The sequence below is a fragment of the Nycticebus coucang genome, chromosome 18, assembly GCF_027406575.1.
Source record: "Nycticebus coucang isolate mNycCou1 chromosome 18, mNycCou1.pri, whole genome shotgun sequence".
Lineage (NCBI taxonomy): Eukaryota > Metazoa > Chordata > Mammalia > Primates > Lorisidae > Nycticebus > Nycticebus coucang.
Window position 1 is genome coordinate 33,319,033 of NC_069797.1, and position 5,986 is coordinate 33,325,018.

At 41.2% G+C, this 5,986-nt stretch overlaps 1 pseudogene; it reads right to left on the minus strand.

Moving 5' to 3' along the window:
• Positions 1 to 729: 729 nt before the first annotated feature.
• Positions 730 to 1,963, minus strand: LOC128571072 (elongation factor 1-alpha 1-like; annotated as a pseudogene).
• Positions 1,964 to 5,986: the final 4,023 nt, after the last annotated feature.

The window sequence follows — 5,986 nt, forward strand, 5'->3', positions numbered from 1 at the left end:
TGTCTCTTGCTTGGTGATATATGGGATTGTTGGGCCTTTTTTTGTTGATTAATTTGAGTTCTCTGCAGATCCTAGTTATCAAGCTTTGTCTGATTCATAATATGCATTTGCACTAGACTGTTATCGCAACTCAATTTACAATTGCCTAAATACCCCCCAACCCAAGAATGGATTAACAAGCTCTGGTATATGTATAGCATGGAATACTATTCAGCCATTAAAAAAGATGAAGACTTTACATCTTTTGTATTAACCTGGATTGAGGTGGAACACTTTCTTCTTAGTAAAGTATCACAAGAATGGAGAAGCAAGAATCCAATATACTCAATTCTAATATGAAGGCAGTAGATGAGCTAATACAAGGGGGGGGGTCTGGGAATATGGGAGCAGGGATAGGGAAGAGGGAGGGGGATGGAGGGTCAGGATGTATGGCACACCTCCTGGGGATGGGACACATCTAACAAAAATAATCAGTCTAACCTCATTCTTTGTACCCTCAGTGAATCCCAAACAATAAAAAAGAAAGAAAGCTTAAAAGACAAAAAAAAGTACTAATTTTAAAAACAAATAACTTAAAACTGCCACATAAAAAGAAACAAATGGTCCACAAAACATTTTCCTTTCCTTCCGAAGGTTTTACAAGGCATAGATATCATTAACCAGTCTTTTACTATTAAACTTAAATGGCCAATTGAGACAAATAATTCTGAGATGTTCTTCCATCACTGATTAAGATTGGTGCGGCAGGTTTAGAAATAATTTAGCCTTTTGAGCTTTCTGGGCAGACTTGGTGACCTTGCCAACTCCAGCAGCGTCTCATCCACTACTTTGAGGACACCCACAGTACCAGTCTCATGTTATGAACAGCAAAACAACCCAGAAGAAGAGAGCCTGAGAAGCTCTCCATACCCATGGGCTCCCCAGGAACTATACGATGCTGGCAGCACACCAGATTTCAAGAATTTAGGGCATCTTTCAGCTTTTCATCAGAGCACAGCTCAATCTTCCTTCCACTCAGCAAACTTGCAGGCAACGTGAGCTATGTGATAATCCAGTACAGCAGCGTAGCCAGCACTAATTCGGCCTGGATGGTTCAGGATAATCGCCTGAGTGGTGAAGCCAGCTGCCTCCATCGGTGGGTCATTTTTGCTGTCACCAGTAACATTGCCACCACGAATGTCTTTGATAGACACGTTCTTGACATTGAAGCCCATATTGTTCCCTGGGAGAGTTTCCCTGTGCATTTCAACAGACTTTACTTCAGTTGTAACATTAACTGGAGCAAAGGTGACCACCATGCTGGGTTTGAGAAAACCAGTCTCCACTCGGCCCACAGGGACAGTACCAATACTACCAAGTTTGTAGACATCCCGCAGAGACAGATGCAAGGGCTTGGCAGTTGGACGAGTTGGTGGCAGGATACAATCCAGAGCTGCAAGCAGCGTGGTTCCACTGGCACTGCCATCTTTCCAGATGACTTTCCATTCCTTGAACCAAAGCCTGTTAGCACTTGGCTCCAACATGTTGTCACTATTCCAACCAGAAATTGGCACGAATGCTACTGTGTTGGGGTTGCTGACAAATTTCTTAATGTGAGTGCTGACTTCTTTAATGATTTTCTCATATCTCTTCTGGCTGTAGGGTGGTTCAGCAGAATCCATTTTGTCAACACCAACAATAAGTTGTTTCACATCCACTGTGTAAGCCAGAAGGGCATGCTCACGGATCTGCCCATTCTTTGAGATACCAGCTTCAAATTCACCAACACTAGCAACAGCAATCAGAACAGCACAGTCAGCCTGAGATGTGTCCGTAGTCATGTTTTTGATAAAGTCTCTGTGTCCTGGGGCATCAGTGATAGTCATGTGATTTTCGCTGGTCTCAAATTTCCACAGGGAGGTATCAATGTTGACACCATGCTCATGCTCAGCCTTGAGTTTTCCAAGATCCAGGCATACTGGAAGGAGCCCTTTCCCATCACAGCAGCCTCCTTCTCAAATTATTCAGTGGTTCTCTTGTCAATGCCACCACATTTGTAGATCAGGCGGCCAGCAGTGTGGACTTGCCCAAACCTACATGTTCCATGACGATGATGTTGATATAAGTCTTTTCCTTTCCCCTTTTGGATTGTACAAGGGGTTTTCACAACACCTGTGTTCTGGTGGCAAACCTGTTGCCAAAAAGCCCTTTAATGTGAGGGTTGATTTTTGCGTATGGTGAAGAGTTGATTCTTGTGTATGGTGAGAGATAAGGATCCAATTCCATTCTTTTGTATACAGCTCTCCAATTTCCCAGCACCATTTATTAACTAGTGTGTCCTTTCCCCAGTGGATGTTTTCAACTGCTTTGTCGAAGATCAGTTGGTTGTAGGCTTACGGTTTTATTTCAGGTTTCTCTGTTCAGTTCCATTGATCTATGTGTCTACTTTTATGCCAGTACCATACTGTTTTGGTTATTATCGCCTTGTTGTATAATTTGAAGTCAAGTAATGTGATGCCTCCAGTTTTGTGCTTTTTTGTTTAGAATTGCTCTAGCTATTCAGGCTCTTTTTTAGTTCCCTATGAATTTTAGAATTATTTTATCTAATTCTATGAAAAATTATGTTGGTGTTTTCATAGGAATTGCATTGAATTGCTCTGGGCAGTATGGTCATTTCAACAATACTGATTCTTCTGATTCATGAGCATGAGACACTTTTCCATTTGTTTGTGTCATGTTTGGTTTCTTTCATCAGTGATTTATGGTTCTCCTTATAGATATTTTTCACCTTCCCGTTTAAATATATTCCTAGGTATTATTTTATTTTATTTTATTTTATGTAGCAGCTACTATAAAAGGGATAGAGTTCTTTATTTCATTCTCAGCTTGGTCATTATTTGTGTATAGAAATGTTATTGATGTCCGTGTGTTGATTTTGTAACCTGAGGCATTGCTGAATTCATTTATCAAATGCAGGAGTCTTTTGGAGGAGTCCTTAGGGGTTTCTAGATATACAAGCATATTATCAACAAACAATCAAAAAGATTTGACTTCCTCTTTTCCAATTTGGATGCCCTTTCTTTCTCTTAACTCTAATCCTAGCTCACTAGGGTTCCCAGTACTGTGTGGAATAGGGGTGATGAAAAGCAGGCATCCTTTTCTTGTTCCAGTTCTTAGGGGGAATTCTTTCAACTTTTCCCTATTCAGCGTGATGTTGGCTGCAGATTTAACATATATGGCATTTATTATTTTGAGCTTTGTTCCTTCTATATCAAGTTTTTGAGGAGTTTCATCATGAAGGGACACTGGATTTTATCGAATGCTTTTTCTGCATCTACCGAGATGATCCTATGGTTTCTGTTTTTAATTCTGTTTAGGTGATAAATCACATTTATTAACGTGAATCCCTGAGATAAACCCCATTTAATCTTGGTGAATTACCTTTCCATTGTGCTGTTAGATTTTTGTGTCTATGTGCACCAGAGATATTGGCCTATTCCTTTTCTCTGTTACATGCTTTCCTGGCTTTGACTTCAGGGTAATACTGGCTTCCCAGACTGAGTTAAGAAGGATTCCCTCCTTTTCAATCTTTCAGAACAGCTTCAGTAGGATTGGCACCAGTTCTCTGCACATCTGATAGAACTGGGCTGTGAATTCATCTGGTCCTGGGCTTTTCTTTGTTGGGAGATTTGTTTTAAAGACAGAGTCTCACTTTGTCACCCTCACCATGGCAACAAAGCTCACAGCAAACTCTAACTCCTGGTGGCTCAAGTGATCCTCTTGTCTCAGCCTCCCAAGTAGCTGGGACTATAGGCGCCCACCACAACACTCAGCTATTTTTTAGAAACAGCATCTTGCTCTTGCTCAGTCTAGTCTGGAACTCCCAAGCTCAGGTGATCCACCCACCTCAGCCTCCCAAAGTGCTAGGATCACAGGTGTGAGCCCCATGCCCAGCGAGATTTTTTTTTAATCACTGATTCAATTTTGCTACTCCTTATTGATCTACTTGGGAATTCTCTTTCTTCCTGTTTCTATCTCTGGAAGGTGTATGTTTTTGGAAGTTCATCCATTCCCTGTAGGCTTTCTAGTTTGAGCGTATGGTTGTTCACAATAGTCTTGATGGTCTTCTGTATTTCTGTAGTGTCAGTTGTAATGTCTCCTTTTCCATTTCTGATGGTGTTCATTTGGATCTTCTCTCTTCTTTTCTTGGTTAGTCTAGCTACTGGTTCATCAATTTTGTTTATCTTTTCAAAGAACCAAACTTTCATTTCATTGAGGTTTTGTATTGTTTTTGTCTCTATTTCATTTGGTTTGGCTTTGATCCTTTTTATTTCTTTTTTTTGTTTCTTTGTTTCTTTTGAGACAGAGTCTCACTTGGTCACCCTTGGTAGAGTACCGTGGCATTGTAGCTCACAGCACCCTCAAACTCCTGGGCTCAAACGACCCTCTTGCCTCAGCCTCCAGAGTAGCTGGGACTACAGGCTCCTGCTGCAGTGCCCAGCTATTTTTAGAGATGGGGGTCTCACTCTAGCTCAGGCTGATCTTGAACTCTTGAGCGCAGGCAATTTACCCTCCTTGGCCAGCCCTTTCTTATTGCTTTTCTTCTGCTAACATTGGGTTTGATTTGTCCTTGTTTTTCTAGTTCCTTGAGGTGCGACTTTAGGTTGTTAATTTGTGATCTTTCTACTTTTTTGATGTAGGCATTTAAAGCTATAAACTTTCCTCTTAGCACTACTTTGCTGTATCCCACAGGTTTTGTTGTTTTATGTTTTCATTTTCAGTTGTTTCAAAACATTTTTAAATTTCTGTCTTTCTTTGTTGACCCTGTGATTGTTCAGGAGTGTGATTAAGTTCCACATGTTTGTATAGTTTCTGAAACTTTTCTTCATGTTGATTTCTAGCTTTATTCCACTGTGGCCTGAGAAGATACTTGATTTAATTAAAAAAAAAAATTGTTGGGCCAGGTACAGTGGCTCACTCCTGTAATTCTAGCACTCTGGGGGGCCAAGGCAGGTGGATTGCTTGAGCTCAGGAGTTTGAGACCAGCCTGAGCCAGAGCAAGACCTAGTCTCTAAAAATAGCCAGCATTGTGTCAGGTGCCTGTAGCCCCAGCTACTCTGGAGGCTGAGGCAAGAGGATCACTTGAGTCCAAGAGTTTGAGGTTGTTGTGAGCTATGATGCCATAGCACTCTGCCCAGGGTGAAAAATGAAACTCTGTCTCAAAAAAAAAAAAAAAAAAAAAAATTTTCTTTTTTTTTATTAAGACTTGTTTTGTGACCTGACATGTGGTCTGTCTAGGAGGATGTTCCATATGCTGGTATCATCTGCAGTTGCTGGGTAGAATCTTCTATAAATGTCTGTTAAGTTCATTTGGTCTCATGCATAATTGAAGTGTTTCTTTGTTGATTTTCTGTCTTAGTGGTCTGTCTAATGCAAAAATTCTTAATATACTTTATTTCTTTGCAGTTTTTGGCTGGGGCTGGGTTTGAACCCACCACCTCGGCATATGGGGCTGGTGCCCTACTCTGTTGAGCCACAGGCGCTGCCCTACTTTATTTCTTTGACTATGTAATGGTTTATTATAAAGCTGGGCAGTGTGCCTTTCTCATTTAATTTGTTTCTGACTCTCAATGCTCTGAACATCTTTGTGCACAAAGAGGCCAGACTCTGAGTAGGAGTTACCAGTTATTTCTGCACTCTGCTTTCTGGTGGATACTGTCGTTAGGAAGAGGATTCTCCCCAAGCATCAAAGACCAGACATGTTTGAGGTGGGGAGACTCCAAAAGTTCTAAAATCAGAGCTGGAAGGGCTGCAGAGAGCCTTAATTGAGGAAAAAGAGGCCCAGAGGGCTCATGTGGCCCAAAGATGCAGTTTCTTCAGGAAAGATACAAGATCATATGCTTAGCTGAAGTCCCTAGCATTAAAACATCTTGGATCAGCCTCCAACATCCTCTGCAGCTGAAGTTCATGAGAAAACAATCAAGCACTTCTCTTATTCTGATTGGCT